General features: G+C 41.0%; 1 protein-coding gene across 2 annotated transcripts in view; it reads right to left on the minus strand.

Moving 5' to 3' along the window:
• Positions 1 to 24720, minus strand: part of LOC131687922 (uncharacterized) — a 49791-nt gene that overhangs the window by 11955 nt on the left and 13116 nt on the right. The window contains exon 1 of one of the 2 annotated variants that reach the window (XM_058972017.1): positions 15289 to 15314. The exons of the other annotated variant lie outside the window; for it this stretch is intronic. The gene's annotated coding sequence lies outside the window, so the exon portion shown is untranslated. Of the gene's footprint in view, positions 1 to 15288; positions 15315 to 24720 lie in introns of those variants that run through there. 2 annotated transcript variants of the gene reach the window in all.

A 24720-nucleotide genomic window follows, 5' to 3' on the forward strand; every position in this document is an offset into this window, starting at 1 on the left:
TCTCCTACTGCTCTTGCATGTGTGTGGTGGCTGATACACAGTGCTGGAATTCAGTCAAAGTCACTCGTTTGCATTCACCACCAATGCCTTTTAAACGACGCTGTGAGAGTGAGACTTCCGGTTAACTATCCTGAGGTTGAGGCATGCAAACGCATGGTAGTTCGTTGTAGTGGAGGCTAGACGGTGTTCTTCAGAAGTCTGATGTGTTGGTCCACAGGAATGCAAGGAATGGCGAGGTTTCACTTCTTGATTTGGGTCCTCTAGCCGCTTCCGTAGAACGTGTTTTGTGACGCATGCGCTCATCGTCAACAGCTCCCTGTTGGCTGTCTGCATAGCTGTATCTGTCTCTCGGACGGTGGCATTTGGAGTCTCCTTACTGATCGTAGGAATCCCAATCACCCGAGCCTTGTTCAGCTTCTCTCGCTGCTTACTGCTTCCAAAATTTGCTAGTAGTAATCCTGTTGCGCCAGAATAGAGGTTGTAGGCTTCAACTACCCGCCGAACCGGTCCGTCGATCTCAGTGTCTCCGCTCCTCCTATCCCAGGTACATACTAAAGTTCTGCGAAGCTCCCTGACACTCGTTTCCAACCGCGCAGGGTACGATTTCTCACGATCGTGAACGGCAAGCGGTCGATTCCTCGACGCATGGGAATGTACTGTAACCGCAGTTTGGTTTTCCTACGGGGTTTGGGTAACATATAATATTATATATATATATATATATATATATATATATATATATATATATATATATATATATATATATATATATATATATATATATATATATATATATATATATATATATATATATATATATATATATATATATATATATATATATATATATATATATATATATATATATATATATATATATATATATATATATATATATATATATATATATATATATATATATATATATTAGGGTGGGGCATTGTTATATGGAAATATGTCATCATAACCACATCAACCGAGCACAACACTTTTGACGTAGGACTTACGTCTTTCTTTACTATACTGGGCGTCATTTCAAAATTTTCAAAACGGATGCGTTACGTACACTTTGAACCTTAATAACTTTTCTCCTACTAAAGGAATTACTAATATTGTTTCATAAATTGAAAGGAAAACGTTCAACGCTTGCTATTGATACCTTGTTTGCTATGTAAAACTTGTTTAAAAAGTTCAAAAACTACTTTTAATGCGAATCAACATTAATGCTAGAACCTATAAATATGGGTGTCACAGTTTTACTTAAAGCCAGACGTGTGTAAGCCACAGAGCAGAACGCACGTACGTGTGCTGCTCAACGAGAAGCTGCATTTTGACCACCAACCAAATCATAGCTACTGCCTTATCGCTGCCAAGAACTGTCGTCGCCCTGCGTGAAATTCATCGCTCTCAGAAGTGGACAGAGTTACTGCTCTTCCAGTGCCTGGTCTGTGAGATTGCACAGCATTTCAAAACCGATCTACTCTTCCGGAGCTCAGCCGTAATGGCCCTCTAAGAAGCCAGCGAGGCCTGCCTGATTAGTTTGTTGGAAGATACCAATCTGTGCGCTATCCATACCAAGCGAATAATCATCATGCCGAGCGGGAAACGGCGAAATAATATTCACAACAAACGGTTCTTATTAGGACCACAAAATCGTTCTCAGAAGAATTACAATTGAAATTTCCATTTCGTGCTTTGGAAAATAACTTCCCTCTTATCGGGTTAGTTATTTTCTATAATAATATCCGAAAAATGTACGATAAAACTAATAAACTGACCAATTGGACGGAAGCAAGAAAATACCTACAAAAATTTGAGTCAGAAAAGTGACATTGACGGAAAAATGCTTCGATCGTGTCTAAGTGTTTGGCAGCTGAAGTTACCGATTTGTTTTCCAACGTCAATTATTTGCGCTGTGCTGTACGGAACAAACAGATATTTGCGCGATTCGTTGGGAAATAATCAAAACAATTGTGTAGTAGATTCCGTAGATTTTACCGTAAATTTTGATAGATTTTGTAAAAGCATTAATTAGCCTGCTTTGATTGGTGTTTTTTGCAAATCTTTCAAGAACATTAGTGAATGTGGCAACCCTGCTACTAAGCGAAAGCCACACCAAAAAGAATGATGAAAATATTTCGATTTGTCGCACAAAAGGATGGACTTCCATCTGCACTAAGGAGTTTATAAAAGAGATCGCATTGCGATATACAATGCTCATTCGTTGTGAGCTGCGAAAGAGGAATGTTCGTGTATGTACGCAGCAGAAACGAATTCGGGCAAGGTTCGAATCGTTAGAAAGGATTCTCGTCTGGTATCACCAAAAATAGTTATCTGCAAACCGTTCTTTTTAGGATGAAAACATAATAGAGAAAGAATTGAATTAGAAAGTTCCATTTAACAACTTGCATTGAGTTTACGCCTGTCAAGTCTGCTGTACTTTATCAGTGACATATATAAACCAATGTTTATCGAATTAATCTACAAACTACTAAGCGAAAGCCACACCAAAAAGAATGATGAAAATATTTCCATTTGTCGCACAAAAGGATGGACTTCCATTTGCACTAAGAAGTTTATAAAAGAGATCGCATTGCGATATACAATGCTCATTCGATGTGAGCTGCGAAAGGGGAATGTTCGTGTATGTACGCAGCAGAAACGAATTCGGGCAAGGTTCGAGTTGTTAGAAAGGATTCTCGTCTGGTATCACCAAAAATAGTTATCTGAAAACCGTTCTTATTAGGATGAAAACATAATAGAGAAAGAATTGAATTAGAAAGTTCCATTTAATAACTTGGATTGAGTTTGCCCCTGTTAATTCTTCTGTACATGTACCAGTGATTCATATAAGCAAATGTTTATCAAATTAATCTACAAACCCGAAGGTTTTTGCAAGTCCTAGAAAATCAGTGAATGTGGCAATCTCATTCGACATGAAATTTCCAGTTAACATTCATTCAAAATTGGCATTGGCTCAAATTATCCATGAATGTCATATGATATGCCCAAGTTTAGTCCTACGTCAACACCGCGGTTATGTCCCGGACATTACCCACTCCTAGTTTTTTGTTCCATTTGAGGTTCCAAATAACTGTGCAAAATTTGGGGTCGATTGGATTTGACCCGGCGTAGCGCACTGCGTTTGAAATTTGTATGGAAATTAGTATGGGAAAACCTGAACATTCCAACTCTACAATGTTTCAGTTAGCTCAGTTCGCATTTCTATATATTGACTCCCCCCCCCCCCTCACTATTCCTCAACTACCTGCGCCCATGAAATTGAGCTAAGGCTTTTGAATAATTCATCCAAACATACCAAAGTGGTAAATCTAAAATATATTATGTTGTTTTGGTATGCTATATGAAATATCAATGGTACATCGGCAGTGTTGGCATAAAAAATGATTTCTAGCGTTTAATTCTAACTATCGAACTTTGAACAGCTATAACTTGTTTTAGAGACATTCTAACACTATACATCCTTCGACAAAGTTGTTCAACATATCCTCGACTATACTTCTGTCTAATTATTGGCATACCGCCGGAAGAATTGTAGTCTGTGGAATTGAAAATGCAAAAACTAGGAGTGGGTAATGTCCGGAACATAACCGCGGTGTTAACGTAGGACTAAACTTGGGTATATCATATGACATTCATGGATAATTTGAACCAATGCACATTTTGAATGAATGTTTACTGGAAATTTCATGTCGAATGAGATTGCCACATTCACTGATTTTCTAGGACTTGCAAAAACCTTCGGGTTTGTAGATTAATTTGGTAAACATTTGCTTATATGAATCACTGGTACATGTACAGAAGAATTAACAGGCGCAAACTCAATCCAAGTTACTAAATGGAACTTTCTAATTCAATTCTTTCTCCATTATGTTTTCATACTAATAAGAACGATTTGCAGATAACTATTTTTGGTGATACCAGACGAGAATCCTTTCTAACGATTCGAACCTTGCCCGAATTCGCTTCTGCTGCGTACATACACGAACATTCTCCTTTCGCAGCTCACAACGAATGAGCATTGTATATCGCAATGCGATCTCTTTTATAAACTTCTTAGTGCACATGGAAGTCCCTCCTTTTGTGCGACAAATGGAAATATTTTCATCATTCTTTTTGGTGTGGCTTTCGCTTAGTAGCAGGGTTGCCACATTCACTAATGTTCTTGAAAGATTTGCAAAAACCTACGGGTTTGTAGATTAATTCGATAAACATTGGTTTATATGTGTCACTGATAAAGTACAGCACACTTGACAGGCGCAAACTCAATCCAAGTTATTAAATGGAACTTTCTAATTCAATTCTTTCTCAATAATGTTTTCATCCTAAAAAGAACGGTTTGCAGATAACTGTTTTTGGTGATACCAGACGAGAATCCTTTCTAACGATTCGAACCTTGCCCGAATTCGTTTCTGTTGCGTACATACACGAACATTCCTCTTTCGCAGCTCACATCGAATGAGTATTGTATATCGCAATGCGATCTCTTTTATAAACTTCTTAGTGCAGATGGAAGTCCGTCCTTTTGTGCGACAAATGGAAATATTTTCATCATTCTTTTTGGTGTGGCTTTCGCTTAGTAGCAGGGTTGCCACATTCACTAATGTTCTTGAAAGATTTGCAAAAACCACCAATCAAAGCAGGCTAATTAATGCTTTTACAAAATCTATCAAAATTTACGGTAAAATCTACGGAATCTAGGTACTACAGTCGTGATTCGCTGATTGGGCCACAGCCTTGTGGAACTAACGAATTTGATTCGCTAGTTGGACCGAATGACAAATGTCAAAAACTCTCCAAAGGAGATGTTGGCAGTTAAATGCATCTGTTCACATCTCTAAATATTGTCAGATTGATTGTCAAAGTAAATTTGACACGAGATTTCGACGTTCAGGTGCTTTTTAGTTGGACAATGGTCCAACTAGCGGAGGTCCAACTAAAAAGCGGTCCAGTTAAAAAGTGTCCAACCAGCGAATCACGACTGTACACAATTGTTTTGATTATTTCCCAACGAAACGCGCAAAAATCTGTTTGTTCCGTACAGCACAGCGCAAATAATTGACGTTGGAAAACAAATCGGTAACTTCAGCTGCCAAATACTTAGAAACGATCGAAGCATTATTCCGTCAATGTCACTTTTCTGACTCAAATTTTTGTAGGTATTTTCTTACTTCCGTCCAATTAATCAGTTTATTAGTTTTATCGTACATTTTTCGGATATTATTATAGAAAATAACTAACCCGATAAGGGGCCATGCATAAATGACGTAGCATTTTGGGGGGTAGGGAGGGTATACCAAATTTGTGACGAAGTGTGACGAGGGGGAGGGTAGGGTCAGAAGTTGTGCGACGTAGCATTAAGTTTAAAACACATTGTTTAGAGAAAACAATTTAATGATCCTACATTTCCAAGAGAAATTAATTTAAATTCAACCAAGTTACTTTTGATGCGGTTTTTCATGAGGTAAATTTTACGATTCGCGGAATTACAATAATACGAAAAGATTTTGTATGCGGATTTAATTTGCTGCATTAGTTAGCTAATGTTGCTAACTAGTAGACTTAGTTTGGAAGCTGAATTAAATTTTCACTTTGGATTCAATCAAACAAAACTTAGTAATTTAGATGAACGTATGGTTCTTAGAATCATACAGGCAGCTGCACGATTGTGAACTGAGAGAACTTGTCTTCATGCTCTCCTTGACATATAAAATTCAAAACAAAACTATCAACACATATTTGTCATGAAATGGGCTTATTTTGCACGCAATTTGCTGTTATAATGAAAATGTTGATAAAAGTCGCCAAACATTTTGAAAGGACATGTATTTAAAATAATTGAAAAACATATGTATTTATTTTCATCACCCGGGCGCTGTGCATGGGACGATGGGGAGGGGGTAGGTAAATGCTACGTTATTTACGAGGGGGAGGTTAGAATTTTGTGACCAAATGCTACGAGGGGGGAGGGAGGGGTCAAAAATCGCTGAAAAAAGCTACGTCATTTGTGTACGGCCCCTAAGAGGGAAGTTATTTTCCAAAGAACGAAATGGAAATTTCAATTGTAATTCTTCTGAGAACGATTTTGTGGTCCTAATAAGAACCGTTTGTTGTGAATATTATTTCGCCGTTTCCCGCTCGGCATGATGATTATTTGCTTGGTATGGGTAGCGCACAGATTGGTATCTTCCAACAAACTAACCAGGCAGGCCTCGCTGGCTTCTTAGAGGGCCATTACGGCTGAGCTCCGGAAGAGTAGATCGGTTTTGAAACGCTGTGCAATCTCACAGACCAGGCACTGGAAGAGCAGCTTGCGAATTAGTAACTCTGTCCACTTCTGAGAGCGATGAATTTCACGCAGGGCGACGATAGTTCTTGGTTGGCAGCGATAAGGCAGTAGCTATGATTTGGTTGGTAGTCCAAATGCAGCACACGTACGTGTGTTCTGCTCTGTGGCTTAGACACGTCTGGCTTTAAGAAAAACTGTGACACCCTTATTTATAGGTTCTAGCATTAATGTTGATTCGCATTAAAAGTAGTTTTTGAACTTTTTAAACAAATTTTACATAGCAAACAAGGTATCAATAGCAAGCGCTGAACGTTTTCCTTTCGATTTATGCAACAATAATAGTAATTCCTTTAGTAGGAGAAAAGTTATTAAGGTTCAAAGTGTACGTAACGCATCCGTTTTGAAAATTTTGAGAGGACACCCAGTATAGTAAAGAAAGACGTAAGTCCTACTTCAAAAGTAGGTTTTCCCATACTAATTTCCATACAAATTTCAAACGCAATGCGCTACGCCGGGTCAAAACCAATTGACCCCAAATTTTGCACAGTTATTTGGAACCAGTGCTGTAGTTGCGGTTAGTCACGGTTAGTCGGCGACTAACCAGCTCCAGGAACCGAAAAAAAAAAATTTTGAGCCAAAAAAAAAAATTCCGTTGGCCTTATCATTCTGGAAGGCAAATTTAATGATCCCAGCTAATTGGAATTTTCTGCAAAACTCATAGGACGCTAGTATGATATTCCGATAGCTCGCAGGGTGCTCTCAGACTCGCAGGGTCACTAGTTTGTCATTTTCAAAGCTCTCAGGGCGCTCTCAAGCTCTTCAGGGTGCTAGTATGATATTCACAAAACTCTCTAATATGTTATCTTAATTTGCCGGGCGCTTACAAATTCTCTGGGGCGCTAGTCTAATATTCTCATAGATTGCAGGGCGCTCTTAGATTCTCTCGAGCGCTTTTACGATATTCACATAATTCGCAGGGCGCTCTCAAACTTGCTAGGGCGCTAGTCTAATATTCTCATAGTTCGTAGGGCGCTCTAAGATTCTCTGGAGCGCTAGCATAATATTCCCATAGCTCGGAGAGCGCTTCCGCACTCGCTGGGGTGCTTTTCACAGCTCACAGGGCGCTAATATGACTCTATGGGGCGCCAGTATGATATTCGCAGGGTGCTCTCAGACTCGCAGGGGCACTAGTTTGTCATTTTCAAAGCTCGCAGGGCGCTCCGAGACCCTATGGGGTGCTATTGTGAAATCCACATAGCTCAGAGAGCGTTTCCACACTCGCTGGGGTGCTATTATGATATTCTAATAGCTCGCTGGGCGCTCTCAGTCTCTCCTGGGCGCAAGTATGACTCTATGGGGCGCAAGTATGGTATTCACATAGCTCGCAGGGCGCTCTCAGATTCTCTAGAGTGCCAGCATAACATTCCCATAGCACGCTGGGCGCTCTCAAACTCTCTAGGACAGCCATATATTCCCATCGCTCGCAGGGCGCTCTCAGATTCTCTCTGGCGCCAGTATGATTTTTCCGTAGCTCGCAGGGCGCTAATCTGACATTCCCACAGTTCGTAGGGCGCTTTCAGATTCTCTGGGGTGCCAGTATGATATTTCCATAGCTCGGAGAATGCTTTCATACTCGCTAGGGCCCCAGTATGATATATAATATCATAGCTCACAAGGCGCTCTCAAGCTCTTCAGGGCGCTAGTATGATATTCACAGAGCTCGCAGGGCGCTCTCAGAATCCCTTGAGCACCAGCATGATATTCCTCGCAGGACGCTCTCAAACTCTCTAGGATATTATGAAACTCTCATCGTCCGCAGGGCGCTCTCAGATTCTCTCTGGCGCAGGTATGAAATTCCCATAGCTCGCTTTCGGACTCTCTGGGGCGCTATATGATACTCGGAGAGCGCATCCTTGGTCGCTGGGGCGCTAGTATAATATTCTCATAGCTCGCAGATCGATTTCAAGCTTTCTAGGGCGCAAATATGACTATGGGGCGCTAATAAAATATTAACATAGCTCGCGAGGCGCTCTTAGATTCTCTCGAGCGCCAACATGATACTCCCATAGCTCGCAGGACGCTCTCGAACTCTCTAGTTCGAGATATTCTCTTAGTTTGCAGGGCGCTCACGAATTTTCTGGAGCGCTAGCATAAACACTCTCAAACTCACTAGGGTGCTAGTTCGATATTCTCATAGCTCTCTAGGGCGCTAGTATAACTGTATGGGGAGCTAGTATGGTATTCCCATAGCTCACAGGCTGCTCTCAGATTCTCTCGAGCGTCAATATGATATTCCAATAGCTCGCCGGGCGCGCCCAAACTCTTCAGGCGGTAGTTCGATATATTCATAGTTAGCAGGGCGCTCACAGCTTCTTTGGGGCGTTAATCTAATATTCCTATAGTTCGCAGTGCGCTCTCGGATTCTCTGAGGCGCCAGTACGATATTTCCCTTAGCTCGCATGGCACTCCAAAACTTACTAGGGCGCTAGTTTAATATTCTCATAGCTCCAGGCCGATTTCAAACTCTCTAGGGCGTTAGTATGGCTCTATGGGGCGCTAGTATGATGTTCCCATTGCTCGCAGGGCGCTCTCAGATTCTCTCTGGCGCAAGCATTTTGTTCCCATAGCTCGTAGGGTAATCTCAAACTCTTGAGAGCGCTAGTCTGATATTCTCATTGTTCGCTGGGCGCTTTTGGACTCTCTAAAATGCCAGTATGATATTCCCATAGCTCAGAGCGCTTTGACACTCGCTGACGCGCTAGTATGATATTCTCATAGCTCGCAGGGCGCTAGTATGGCTATATGGGGTGCTAGAATGATATTCACATATCTCGCAGCCAGCATATCATGGCGCTCTCAGATTCTCTCGAGCGCCAGCATGATATTCCCATAGCTCGTAGGGCACTCTCGAACTCACTAGGGGCTAGTTTGATATTTTCATTGTTCGTAGGGCGCTTCCAGACTCCCTGGGCCGCTCGCATGATATTCCCATAGCTCGGAGAGCGCTTCCATGCTCGTTAGGGCGCTAGTATAATATTCTCATAGCTCGCAAATCGATTTCAAGCTCTCTAGGGCGCTAGTATGACTATGGAGCGCTAGTATGATATTCGCATAGCGCGCGAGGCGCTCTCAGATTCTCTCGAGCGCCAGCATGATATTCCCATAGCTCGCAGGGTGCTCTCAAACTCTGTAGGGTAGTCTGATATTCTCATAGTTTGCAGGGCGCTCTCAGATTCTCTGGGGCGCCCGTGTGATATTCCCATAGGTCGCCGGGTATTTTAAAACTCACATTGGCGCTAGTCTGATATTCTCATAGCCCGCAGTACGCTCCGAGACCCTATGGGGTGCTATTGTGATATCCACATAGCTTGGAGAGCGCTTCCACGCTGGGGTGTTATAATGATATTCTCATAGCTCGCTGGACGCTCTCAGGCTCTCTAGGGCGCTAGTATGACTCTATAGGGCGCAAGTATGATATTCACACAGCTCGTAGGGCGCTCTTTGATTCTCTCGAGCACCAGCATAACATTCCCATAGCACGCTGGGCGCTCTCAAACTCTCTAGATTAGCCTTATATTCTCAGCGCTCGCATGGCGCTCTCAGATTCTCTCTGGCGCCAGTATAATATTTCCATAGCTCGCTGGGCGCTCCCAAACTCGCTAGGGCGCTAATCTGACATTCCCATAGTTCGTAGGGTACTCTCAGATTCTCTGGGGTACCAGTATCATATTCCCATAGTTCGAAGAGTGCTTCCATGCTCGCTAGGGACTCAGTGTGATACGTAGTATCATAGCTCACAGGGCGCTCTCAAGCTCTTCAGGGCGCTAAGATGATATTCACAAAACTCTCTAGGTTACTAGTCTGATGTTATCTTAATTTGCCGGGCGCTTACAAATTCTCTGGGGCGCTAGTCTAATATTCTCATAGATTGCAGGGCGCTCTTAGATTCTCTCGAGCGCTTTTACGATATTCACATAGTTCGCAGGGCGTTCTCAAACTCGCTATTCTAATATTCTCATCATAGTTCGTAGGGCGCTCTAACATTCTCTGGAGCGCTAGTATAAGATTCCCATAGCTCGGAGAGCGCTTCCGCACTCGATGGGGTGCTTTTCACAGCTCACAGGGCGCTTATATGACTCTATGGGGCGCCAGTATGATATTCACATTGCTCGCAGGGCGCTCTCAGAGTATCTCGGGCATCAGTTTGATATTCGCATAGGTCGCAGGGCTGTTTTAAACTCCCTAGGGCGCAAGTCCGATATTCTCATAGTTCGCACGGCGCTCCGAGACTCTAAAATTTTCTAGAGCGCTAGTATGATATTCCCATAGCTCGGAGAGCGCTTCCGCACTCGCTGGGGTGCTTCTCATAGCTCGCAGGGCGCTAATATGACTCTATGGGGCGCCAGTATGATATTCACATTGCTCACAGGGCGCTCTCAGAGTCTCTCGGGCCATAGCTCGCAGGGCAATCTGAAACTCTCTAGGGGACTAGTCTTATATTCTCATCGTTCGCAGGGCGCTCTTAGATTCTCTCAAACGCTTTTACGATATTCACGTAGTTCTCAGGGCGCTAGTCTGTTATTCTCATAGTTCGCAGGGCGCTCTAAGATTCTCTGGAGCGTTAATATGATATTCCCATAGCTCGGAGAGCGCTTCCGCACTCACTGTGGTGCTTCTCATAGCTCACAGGGCGCTCTAAAGCTCCCTATGGTGCTCGCAGGGCGCTCTCAGTCTCTCGAGCACCAGTTTAATATTTGCATAGGTCGCAGGGCTCTCTTTAACTCCCTAGGGCGCAAGTCCGATATTCTCATAGTTCGCACGGCGCTCCGAGACTCTATTCAAATATCTCGCTGGGCGCTCTTCGATTCTCTGGGACGCTAGTATGATATTCCCATAGCTCGCAGGGCGCATTCAAACTCTCTAGGTTACTAGTCTGACTAGTTCTCTTAGTTTACAGGGCGCTTACAAATTCTCTGGGGCGCTAGTTTAATATTCTCATGGATTGCAGGGCGCTCTTAGATTCTCTCGAGTGCTTTTACTATTTTCACATAGTTCGCAGGGCGCTCTTAAACTCGCTAGGGCGCTAGTCTAATATTCTCATAGTTCGTAGGGCGCTGTAAGATTCTCTGGAGTACTAGTGTGATATTCTCATAGCTCGGAGAGCGCTTCCGCACTCGCTGGGGTGCTTCTCATAGCTCACAGGGCGCTAATATGACTATATGGGACGCCAGCATGATATTCATATTCCTCGCAGGGCGCTCTCAGAGTCTCTCGGGCACCAGTTTGATATTCGCATAGGTCGCAGGGCTCTCTTAAACTACCTAGGGAGCAAGTCCGATATTCTCATAGTTCGCACGGCGCTCCGAGACTCTAAGATTTTCTAGAGCGCTAGTATGATATTCCCATAGCTCGGAGAGCGCTTCCGCACTCGCTGGGGTGCTTCTCATTGCTCGCAGGGCGCTAATATGACTCTATGGGGCGCAAGTATGACATTCACATTGCTCACAGGGCGCTCTCAGAGTCTCTCGGGCCATAGCTCGCAGGGCAATCTGAAACTCTCTAAGGGACTAGTCTTATATTCTCATCGTTCACAGGGCGCTCTTAGATCCTCTCAAACGCTTTTACGATATTCACGTAGTTCGCAGGGCGCTAGTCTGTTATTCTCATAGTTCGCAGGGCGCTCTAAGATTCTCTGGAGCGTTAATATGATATTCCCATAGCTCGGAGAGCGCTTCCGCACTCACTGTGGTGCTTCTCATAGCTCACAGGGCGCTCTAAAGCTCCCTATGGTGCTCGCAGGGCGCTCTCAGTCTCTCGAGCACCAGTTTAATATTCGCATAGGTCGCAGGGCTCTCTTTAACTCCCTAGGGCGCAAGTCCGATATTTTCATAGTTCGCATAGAGACTCTATGGGGCGCTAGTTTGATATTCACATATCTCGCTGGGCGCTCTTCGATTCTCTGGGACGCTAGTATGATATTCCCATAGCTCGCAGGGCGCATTCAAACTCTCTAGGTTACTAGTCTGACTAGTTCTCTTAGTTTACAGGGCGCTTACAAATTCTCTGGGGCGCTAGTTTAATATTCTCATGGATTGCAGGGCGCTCTTAGATTCTCTCGAGTGCTTTTACGATATTCGCATAGAAAGCCAACAAACGCTTACTGTCGCTGGTTCGTTGACGGATTAATGAGAGAAACCAAACCAGAAACAGTACTAACGAGGGAGTTGGATATTCGATTTCGCCAAGAAGGTTTGTACGGATTCCGCCCCGGCACAGAAGATCTACCGCGCCGCTTCCCCCCGCGGACGATAATGTAACAATAAAGCCCCAGGACCAGACATAATCAAATTTTACTTGTTAAAGAATCTGCCAAGAGACGTTTGTTGAATTAATTTAGTATGTTTCTTAAGAGTAACCTTGTCCCTCATGGCTGGAGGCAAGTGAAGGTCCACGCCATCAAAAAAAACAAGAAGAACAGCCTCCGATCACAACTTGTATGGACGGATTGAAATGCTCTCTTCTATTCGGAAGTTAATCGAGAAAATGGTCCTGTTCTGTCTCGACAATTGGGCCGAAGCAAATAACTTACTGTCAGATACACAATTTGGCTTTCGTAAAGGCAAAGAGACGAACGATTGCCTTGCGTTGCTCTTAACAGGAATTCAAATGGCATATGCTATCAAAGAGCAGATGGCATCAGTTTTCTTACTGACTCAGGGGGCTTGTTGTCTGAAAAACATATGTATTTTTCGCAAAGTTATTTGTCGACATCACGAATTAGCTACGTGGACTTTCCCCAGGGCTCATGTCTAAGCCCCCTTCTCTACAATTTTTAAGTGAATGGCATTGACAAATGTCTTGTCAATTCCGTCACGCTAGGGCAGCTTGCAGACCCAACAAACATTAGGAGCTGAACTATAAGACTACGTGTTGATTTAAAGCAGATTAAAGGTTATGTAAGCTGAATAAAACTTTCGCTGAACTATTTAAACATTAACAGTTTTTTCAGCCTATTTAAAATCCAGTATTCGCCAGTTCCAACTAGGCTGAACTATACTACTAATAAATGTAATAGCGACAATATTAAAGCTTTTATTCAACCATCTTAATTAGACTGAATTGCGAGTTGAATAAACGATGCTGTTACCAATACTATTACCTTTAATCATTAAGCTGCACTACATGTCTTCAAAAGGTTGTTTCTACCTTTACATTTGCCGTTATACCACCTTTGACTTTTAGCTGAATTATGTGTTTAACAAAGGTAATTGTAACTACTACAAAAATTGGCGCGATTAGCAAATCATGAGGAATGGCAACCGACCTGGGTTCGAGTCCCAATACACACAAATATTTTTTTACTATTAAGTGAAGGATTTTTTTTTTATTATTTCGGTATATTTAAATTGAGATGTTTTGTATATATTACAGTTAAGGAGCAATAGATCAATAAATGAATAAAGAAAAAAAGAAAGTTTATTTAGTTTTTTTATATCTACTGAGTTTTCACCACGGGAAATACACGATTTACAGTTTTTCAATGTACAAGCTTACCAAATCACATGCGCCCTCGTTTATGTAAATTTACGTTTTAATTCGAAACGGTCTGTTTACTTGTGATCCATCGACTTGCAAACAAAGGTACAATGAAATGATTATTCACGCTGGCGAACTTAATTGATATAAATAAATAAACTATTGAATTCGAACAGCGACTTCCGCTTACCAAAAAAAAATCACAATGCAAAGAAAATCATTTAGCAGGGAGTGGTAAATAAATTGAGGAGATTGCCACCTTAAAATTATAAATGACTTCAATCCATCATTCAGTTACCACCACTTTCATATAACACCCATTTTTACTTATCTAAATGTTTTGTGACAACCATAAATCCTCACCTTGGAAACAAAAACGACTATAATCATCATTTTTGAAATAAATTATCTAATTTAAAATTCCCGAATGTTCTAAAAATTAATTAAAAAAAAAATTAAATAAAAAAATTATCGTAGGTTGGGATTCGAACCCAAGCCAACTAGGTTCACTCAAATCTATAGAAGGCTACTGTAGCCTTTGTACAGACTCTATTCAGCAGCCTAGACTTGTCGGTACATCGGTGAAATCTGAAGCATTCGATGTATGCAAGATTGGTGCAGACAGTAAGGTAAGTGCTTAGTATTCAACAGGTTGCTGGTTCGGATCCAGGTACGTGATATGATATCCAACAAGGTAATACAATTTTTCTCTAACTGTAGCGTAACGCTAATAAAAGAATATGGTTTCCAATGAGATTGATGGCGTGTGTAACTTGAAATAAATGTCTTTTTTAACAATTTTCCTATGATAATTCTCTCAGCTGAATAGCGGTAACGAAAAGGTTTATTGATAAAGCTGAACTGTTGTTTTCTTCAGGCTGTATACGTGCTGTATTGCGCCCTATCCAAGTCGTTGCGCCCCAGCTTTAAATTGGCGACTAACCAGCAAATATTCTACAACAACAGCGCTGTTTGGAACTCCAAGTGGAACCAAAAAAGTTCTGTGCTGAAAAACGATCATTTTGCCCCACCCTAATATATATGGGGCATTCCACGCAAAATTTGCCACAAATTTTTTTTTCCCAAATCAATTTTTTTCTCGGTTTAGTAGTCAAAAATATTCGGCTCGTATTTTTTTATTTCAACATAGTAGGCGAGACTTTCGAGATTTTTTGTTGAATTTCAATTTTCAATCGCCCGTACTGTCAAAAGTAAAGAAGATACCAAAAAGTACCCAAAACATGAAATGTGTGCAGCTTTCGGATGAAGTATATAAAAACTTAATCAACGTATTGTTTTCATGGAAAATATTGAAAAGAGTAAAGCAAATCGGTTTTTTGCAAACTTGGACATGTTTTTTTTCTTTTTTTTTATTGTATAAAGTAGTACAATTATTTTCCTTGATACCATAAAAATTTGGGAGTGGGCAATTAAATACTTACGGAGATATGAATTTTTCAATCGCGCCTTTCGTGCGAAAAGCGTACCGCCACGCGCTTCGCTCGTACTCGGGCTTGACTGTATGAGGTTTTACACACCAACAACACACTTGCAATTAACTTCACTATTTATTAGAAATAAGTAAAAATAAATAATAAATAAAAACTATTCAACGGATTGACTTGATTTTTTTTGAGGATGCATAATATGTGTAGCCAGAACCACGGAAAACTGAATAAATTTTTTTCTCTCATTTTTAAGAAAAGTGAGCGAATTTTAATTAAAAATATCAGATTTTTCGGATTTTATAAGGCTATTTTCCGAAATTCAGCACATTTTTTAATATTTTTTGGTCCACTCCAAATTTTAAAAATCTTGTTGAATTTCCTGTTTCAGACAATTTTATCAAGAGTTATCATATCCGCCGTGGAAATGGTAGGACGTCTACTCTTGGAACGCTCGTGTAACAAATGATCAATGATGATTAAATTTCGACCGCAACTGAGTTGTACGAGGTGGCAAGGAAAGTTTCAAGTTCAAATCTCAGAATAACATAGAGCACGTGCCACTCGAATCAATTTATTCTGATGCAAGAGCAGAGAAAAATCCACAGAATTGTTTCGAAAAATGAACACAATCATTTCACTATGTTGAGAAGAACGAAGACTTCAAATTGAAACTGAAGATCTTTTCTTCCTGTGACACTACTGACTGATTAAGTCAATATAAATCTGAAATTAAACATACATCTAAATGCAATGAATAGTAAAGTTAATCGCAATTGTGTTTTACACAACGCGCTGGTGTGTAAAACTTCATACAGCCAAGTCTGAGTACGAGCGAAACGCGTGGCGGTACGTTTTTCGCGCGCAAGGTGCGATTGAAAAATTCATATCTCCGTAAGTATTTAATTGTCCACTCCCAAATATTTATGGTATCGAGAAAAATAATTGTACTACTTTATACAATAAAAAAAAGAAAAAAACATCATGTCCAAGTTTGAAAAAAACCGATTTGTTTTAAACTTTTCAATATTTTTCATGAAACCAATACGTTGATTAAGTTTTTATATACTTCATCTGAAAACTGTGAAAAAGGCGCACATTTCATGTCTTGGGTACTTTTTGGTATCTTCTTTATTTTTGACAGTACGAGCGATTGAAAAACGTAGGTTTTTTGATTAGTCCAGGTGTTTGCGTTTCGACTTCGTCTCTTCAGAACCACGGCACTTGACAAATGCACCGGGCTGACGCTAAGTCCAAAATTGGATACACTACTTGTGAACACACTAAACCGACTCCTAACTTATGATGTCTCATAAGCGAAGAGGTTCTTTTTGCTGACGAGACATACTGAAATCGAACCTTGTTTTCAGCTACGCAGGCGAATGATAAAATTCAACACAAAAAGTCTCGAAAGTCTCGTCTACTATGTTGAAATAAAAAAATACGTGTCGAATATTTTTGACTACTTAACCGAAAAAAAAGATATATATATATATATATATATATATATATATATATATATATATATATATATATATATATATATATATATATATATATATATATATATATATATATATATATATATATATATATATATATATATATATATATATATATATATATATATATATATATATATATATATATATATATATATATATATATATATATATATATATATATATATATATATATATATATATATATATATATATATATATATATATATATTGTAAAAAAAATTGTAAGACTTTCTGACTATCGCACATATTCGTGGGATCACTATTCTTAAACATTAATTTTGACAGCTGAATCCAATTTCATTTTTTTGCCATCCTCTAAACAAAGTAATTATAATGATAAAACCGTGATTAAAGCAACAAATAAAAGAGAGAATAAAATACAGGTAAGTGTTTTGGAAACTTGAGGCTCCTATTTTATAGAATGATTTTTGTTTGAGTGAAAACAGACATTTTCAAGACGCTCGCCACTTTTGTACAAAATGAGAGTACGGGGCTATTCGGACCCCCTATTTTATCAACCACCGTTTAGCGGCTTGCGGCTACACACACGATTTCACACGACACAGCAAAGAAAATACATGATGCGCCAATCGACAGCTGTGACTAACCAAATAAAGTTTTTGTAACGTATTTTATTTCTTTTTTGGCTTCTTAAGGAGTTTCTCCAATAAATATTTCATGGGAAAACATAATTCCATCGTAAAAAAATAATAAAAAATGGCGGTCTTAATTATCCCGTAGGGAGGTCCAAATTACCCCTACATTGTAAAAGCATGAAAAAACGAGTTTTGCAAATCGACACTTAGCGCTGCCATGGAGTGGTGCAAATGAACTTCTTTGGTACCAAAATGTAGCTGAGGTTTCAAACTAACAATTAGGACCTTAGGGACCTTAGACTGATAAATTCTTTCGTAGCTATCCACCTAAAAGGGCGATTTGCTTAGGTAGGTCGGAATAGCACCGGGTTCCCCTACATATATATATATATATATATATATATATATATATATATATATATATATATATATATATATATATATATATATATATATATATATATATATATATATATATATATATATATATATATATATATATATATATATATATATATATATATATATACATATATATATATATATATATATATATATATATATATATATATATATATATATATATATATATATATATATATATATATATATATATATATATATATATATATATATATATATATATATATATATATATATATATATATATATATATATATATATATATATATTTCAAGTCGTCAATCAGAGTTAGACCTGTTTCTTACAATAATTATTAAACTAATTTAACACTAGTTAAAATTTTGGTTTACATTACACTGCTGCTTAAGTGTTGTTTTCAACATAGTGAGGTCAATGCTTTCGCAATGTTTGTTGTAAATATTCATCATTTGGTTTAAAGGGCCAAACTTGGCATAATTAGTGCGATGGCGAATTGTACAAAAGATGCTGCGGTTACGTAGTTGTCGAGAAGGAGCATAAAAATTTAGTTTCGATAAAAGTTCGATTGAATCAATACGATGTGATACAATGTCGTTTACAAATGATACCATAGAAAATTCACGACGATCTTTCAAGGTTTGAATATCAATTAGCATGCACCGTGCTTCATAAGATGGCAAATGTAGTCCAGTCCAGTGTTGCCACAATTAAATCTGTACCGGGAGTTGAAAAATCTTTTCTATCTGTACTGTTGTATAGAAAAATCTGTACCGGATTCTGTACCCAAATAATGACAAGGTTGCTTAAATTTTTTTTCTTAAAGATATTTTTCATTCAGGGAAATCAGTAGCAGCGAGAAGTTGAGATGGGGCTGGTAATATCAATAGAATGCGAGAAACCTGCTTGCAGGAATTCAATTGGAGCATCTCAGAGTAAGTGTATGCACTCCGAGAAGATTTGCTCGGCTTTCACTTAGACATCATCCCTTTGATTTGCTGGAACCAGGTTTCTCGACTCTCGCATTCTAATGTCATGTAAAAAATCTGTACCATTCTGTACTTTTTTACAAAAATCTGTAATCTGTACTGTACAGAATCTGTACCAAAAATGCTTCAAAAATCTGTACCTTTCTAGATAAATCTGTACTTGTGGCATCACTGGTCCAGTCCAACCTAGTTTACGAAGAGCGAACATCAAAAACTGCTTTTGTACTGATTCTATCCGGTTTGCATGCGTTGCTGAAAAAGGCGACCAAACTATACTACTATATTCTAGTGTTGAACGCACATAGGCTACATATAATGTTTTTATTGTGTGGGATCTTGGAAATTATAGCTGAAGCGTTTAATAAAACCTAGTGTGCTGTTTGCTTTGTTAATTATTGTGTTATAATGATCTATGAATGTTATTTTGGAATCTATAATAACTCCTAGATCTCTTATTCTGTCACACTTTTCTACTTGTTGATTTCCCAATAAGATTCTATTGTTCTGTATATTATTCTTTCTACTCAATGTTATGGAATTTCATTTTTTTACATTCAGTTTCAGAAGGCTTTTATTACACCATGTATAAAATATATTTACTTCGTTTTGAAATGTCTGAAAGTCTTCACCATTTCTTATTTCTAGAAATTGTTTCATATCATCAGCATATATAAGAACTTTTACATTTTTTAGAATGAAGGAAATGTCGTTAACAAATAAAATGAAGAATAGCGGGCCCAAATGAGACCCTTGATGGACTCCTGATGTAACTTGAATTAAGATTGATTTTATCCCTTTAAATCTAACAGCTTGTTCACGATTTGTAAGATATGATTGTACCCATGTAAGAAGTCCTGGCTCAAACCCTATTTTTTCTAATTTAAAAAGTAGCATGGGTATTGTTTGCGACTAACAATGATCCACCCTACACTACATCCCTGGTCAGCAGCAAACCCAATCATCGTTCACATCACCGTCGAGAGCTCCAAGGTACCGGTCCAGCCTATGCATTTGTAAAGGCACAATTTATCTACGATGTGTGCATCGATGGAGAGCCACCGTGATTACATTACCCTACAACCACTATCATCAGCGAAAATGCCGAACTGATAACCGGCGATAAGAGAGTGAGATCCCATCATCTCTCACATACCATCAGCCGAATCTAGTCCCCTCGATCATCACCTTCCGATCTACCTAAATGCGATCGAAGAGGCAGTCGAAATTAGATTGCCACCAAGAACGGGCAACAGACCCGCAAGCCTTTTAATGTGTTTAGAATTAAGTCGAATATAGAGTTTAAGTTCAAATCGCATGTCGTTTTTTACCCGTCGAATAAATGTGTGTCATTAATATGTTTCTATTCTAACCCGCGAGTTTTTGTGCGTGAGTGAGCTTGACCTGATATTGGTCATTACCGAAGTTTCCTTCTGTTGGTCCTAATCAACGGTCCGGCAATTTTGGATTTGGTCCCCCCTGGAACATTAGCCCTTCACCACCTAATCAACGGTCGATGTTGGACCTGGCTGCACCACTGCTATCACCGATATCGAAGACCCAGGAAGGTAAGCGGTCAGTCCCCAACATTATGGTCCTTCGAACCGGATTGGACCGGGAAAGGATCAGCGGAAGCTTGTAAGGACGCCGTCGACACAGGGTCGACGTTGCCAATTCCCACCGACGCTCATCGATGCCATTGCGATCGCGGATTGAACAATCCTTTCACCGCGGCAATTGTTCATTATGGGAACAAAGGAGATCAACGCCATTGCATTTTCGGATTGGCGTCGCTTGGCTTGGACATTTTGCGCCGGTTATTCTTCCTCAGGTTAGTTGAATACCACTATATGTCCAGCCGAAGCTGGCAACCTACGTACAATTCTAACACTCGCATCTTTCTAAATTGGAACTGGAATTCGACCGAGATGTGGATTTTCGGAAGTTTCCTGGACCTAGAACCATACTAAGATTGAAGATTAGCCAGTAACCTATTCGACCTGGTAGGACAGCCACTGGACCAGCACCGATTCCTGTTACACAGGTAAATATTATAAGTTCAGTGTGTATGTCCAGTCGAAGTGTTACCCGTCAGTTTACTTACACGCAATTTTCGACCATTTTCCGGAATTTCGACGGAGTTAACCGAGGGCGGTACGGCTGGCGTGTATTGCTGGTTGAAACAACAGCCGGAAGATTGCCATCGCCAGTACATTGTCATCGTGTTCGTACTGAGCACTGGATTCAATAGCAGCGTTTGGACTCAACAAGGGAAAGGAAGAGGACGCGCTAATTAACTGTTGCTCAGATTCCTTCGTCATACGTTTGAGTCCTTTCGACTCATTTGAGTCAATATTGATGATTATTACAATATTATATTGTACCTTTTGGACATCTTGTCTGGGTGAGTCACCTTAGTATATGCCCAGCCGTGGCATTTTTTTGAATACTACATCGTATACCCCCTCTTCACTTCCTGCCTTACCAACGATCATTACTGAGACGAATTTGGATGGTGCTACAGACCGTCGTGCTAGTATAGCTTGGTTATTTTAAAATAATCCCACCTTGGCGCCTTCACCTGTTTTGTCAGGTTAGTGAACCCTACAGTATATGCCAGCCCGCTAGGTCTATACGCGGATAACTACATCACCACACCACCTCTCGTTTTATTACCGGTTAATACCATCATGCCGCCAGCTGCATCGTCTACAAAGAAGTCACCGTCGTTGAAGCAGTTGGCTACAAGGTTGAAAGATACGCAGGCTTCGCTGCTTGATATCTGGAATTTTATCGAGGATTTTAAGGAAGATTCAACAGTATCCCAGGTGAATGTGCGACTGGAGAAGTTAGATGAGTTATGGGAGAAATTTAGTGAGACGTTGGTGGAGATCAAATCCCATGACGATTTCACTGCGGAGGAGGAGGCATATGGCAAGGAAAGGCGAGAGTTCAACAACAGGTATTATGAAGCCAAATCCTTTCTGATGGACAAGGTTAAGGAGAGGGAAGAGTGCCCAGCATTGGAACAGTCTACGCGAGGATTTGATACATCGGTGCATGGTGCGTTGGACCACGTGCGCCTGCCTCAAATAAGGCTGCAGAGTTTCAACGGGGACATCGATGATTGGTTGAGCTTTCGAGATCTATTCACCTCGCTCATTCATTGGAAGGCCGATCTTCCGGAGGTGGAGAAGTTCCACTATTTAAAAGGATGTCTTCAAGGGGAGCCTAAGAACTTGATCGACCCTTTGAAGATAACCAAGGCGAACTACCAAGTAGCATGGGAAATGCTGCTCAAACGCTACAATAACAGCAAGCAGCTGAAAAAGCGACAAGTTCAGTCGTTGTTAGCGTTACCTACGCTCTCCAAGGAATCCGTCGGTGAATTACATGCACTCTTGGAAGGTTTCGAACGTGTTGTGCAAACACTTGACCAGGTGATCCAGCCAGCTGACTACAAGGACCTTTTGCTGGTAAACATCCTTACAGCACGTCTCGATCCGGTGACTCGAAGAGGATGGGAAGAGTTTTCGGCGGCTAATGAGCAGGATATCCTAGCAGACCTTACGGACTTTCTTCATCGACGCGTTCGTGTTTTGGAGTCACTTCCATCAAAGCCCATGGACACTAGGGGTGTCCAGCAGCCTAATCAACTTCCAAAACAGAAGCCGCCGCAATTACGTATCAATTCCAATACAGCTCAAGCGTCTGTGGGACGCTGTGCGGCCTGCTCATCCAATCATCCGCTCTTCCAGTGTAGTACGTTCCAACGATTATCGGTGTCTGATAGAGACGCCATATTGAAGACGCACTCTCTTTGTTGGAACTGTTTCCGGACAGGCCATCAAGCCAAGGATTGCCAATCGAAGTACTCGTGCCGGAACTGCAAGGGACGCCATCATACCTTGGTCTGGTTCAAATCAGGAAGAGAAAGGGATACGAATGGGTCAACGGACAATTCGTCATCCAGTAAGGAACCGTCTACTTCAACTTCCTCCCAAGTGGCTAACATGGCAGCCACCAACATTTCAACATGTAATGCTGCGCACGAATCTTCCTCCCAGGTCCTACTGGCTACTGCGGTCGTCATGGTGGAAGACGATGAAAGCAACCAGTATCCAGCACGCGCTCTTTTAGACTCGGGGTCTGAGAGCAACTTTATCACGGAACGATTGTGTCAGCGTTTGAAGGTGACTCGAGATAAGGTGGACATCTCGGTTCTTGGCATTGGTCAAGCGGCAACAAGGGTCAAGCACAGGATTCGAGCTATGGTACGTTCGCGGATTTCCAAGTTCTCGCGAGATTTGGGATTTTTGGTACTCCCCAAGGTTACGGTTAACCTTCCCACATCAACAATCAAAAATGATGCATGGTCAATTCCAAATGGGATCGAACTGGCCGATCCCGCCTTTTTCGAATCCAAAGGGGTGGATATGGTTCTCGGAATCGAGAACTTCTTCGATTTCTTCGAGACTGGAAGGCGGATCTCGCTGGGAGAACAGCAACCAACACTAAATCACTCAGTGTTCGGTTGGGTTGTTTGCGGTGGTGTGTTTAGTACGCTGGATTCACTTCACATTAACTGCAACGTAGCTTCAACTGAAGGTTTAGACGCAATGATGGAACGCTTTTGGGCCAGCGAGGATATCGGACCTAGCAGGGCTTATTCCCTGGAGGAAAATCGTTGTGAGGAGCTGTTTCAGCAAACCGTTCGGCGCGAAGAAGATGGTCGGTACACAGTCGCACTTCCCAAAAATGATGACGTCCTTCTCCGGCTATGCGAGTCAAGGGACATCGCCTTCCGACGCCTTCAGGGAACAGAACGCAGGTTGGCAAGGGATGCCAAGTTGCGTGATCAGTATAACGCTTTCATGGATGAATATCTTCGGTTGGGCCACATGCGGAAGGTCGAGCAAGCTACTCTAAGCTCGGTGCAACGGTGCTATCTTCCGCACCATCCGGTGGTTAAAGAGGCAAGTACCACCACCAAGGTGCGAGTAGTCTTCGATGCCTCCTGTAAAACTTCTTCAGGGGTGTCGTTGAATGATGTGTTGCTGGTTGGGCCAGTAATACAAGACGACTTACGGTCCATAGTCCTGCGGTGTCGAACTCGACAAATAATGCTGGTTTCCGATGTTGAGAAAATGTTCCGCCAGATCAACCTCAGTCCAGAAGATAGACCGCTTCAGTGCATCTTATGGCGTGCAGCTCCAGGAGAGGAGGTTGAGGTTTACGAGTTGAATACCGTCACGTATGGAACCAAGCCAGCGCCGTTTCTAGCCACCAGTACACTGAAACAGTTGGCAATGGAGGAGGAAGGACGATTTCCACTTGCAGCAAGGGCTGCTAGCGAGGATACGTACATGGACGATGTCATCACAGGATCAGACGACGTTGAAACGGCGCTGGAAATGCGATTTCAACTGGACAAGATGATGTCGTGGGGAGGTTTCAAACTAAGAAAATGGGCTTCCAATTCCTCCAAGGTGCTGGATGATATCTCACCCGAAGATTTGGCGATTGGAGATTCCGAGGAGGTTTCTCTGGATCCAACGGCTTCCGTAAAAACTCTAGGCCTAACATGGCTGCCAAAACCCGATGTACTAAGGTTCCAATTCAACATTCCGGAGTTGGAAGAGGATTCCAAGCTTTCGAAGCGTCAGATCTTGTCAGTTATTGCTACATTATTTGACCCATTGGGGTTGCTAGGAGCAACTATCACTACGGCAAAAATATTTCTGCAGCGTCTGTGGGCACTTCAAGATGAAAATGGTGGAAAACTGGAATGGGATCAGCCACTACCTTCCACGGTGGGTGAGGTTTGGAAGAAGTACCATGCTCAACTACCGTTATTCAACACGATTAGTATCGAACGCTGCGTGATCATACCAGGAGCAATATTGGTTGAAATACACTGTT

The sequence above is a fragment of the Topomyia yanbarensis genome, chromosome 3, assembly GCF_030247195.1.
Source record: "Topomyia yanbarensis strain Yona2022 chromosome 3, ASM3024719v1, whole genome shotgun sequence".
NCBI classification, from domain to species: domain Eukaryota; kingdom Metazoa; phylum Arthropoda; class Insecta; order Diptera; family Culicidae; genus Topomyia; species Topomyia yanbarensis.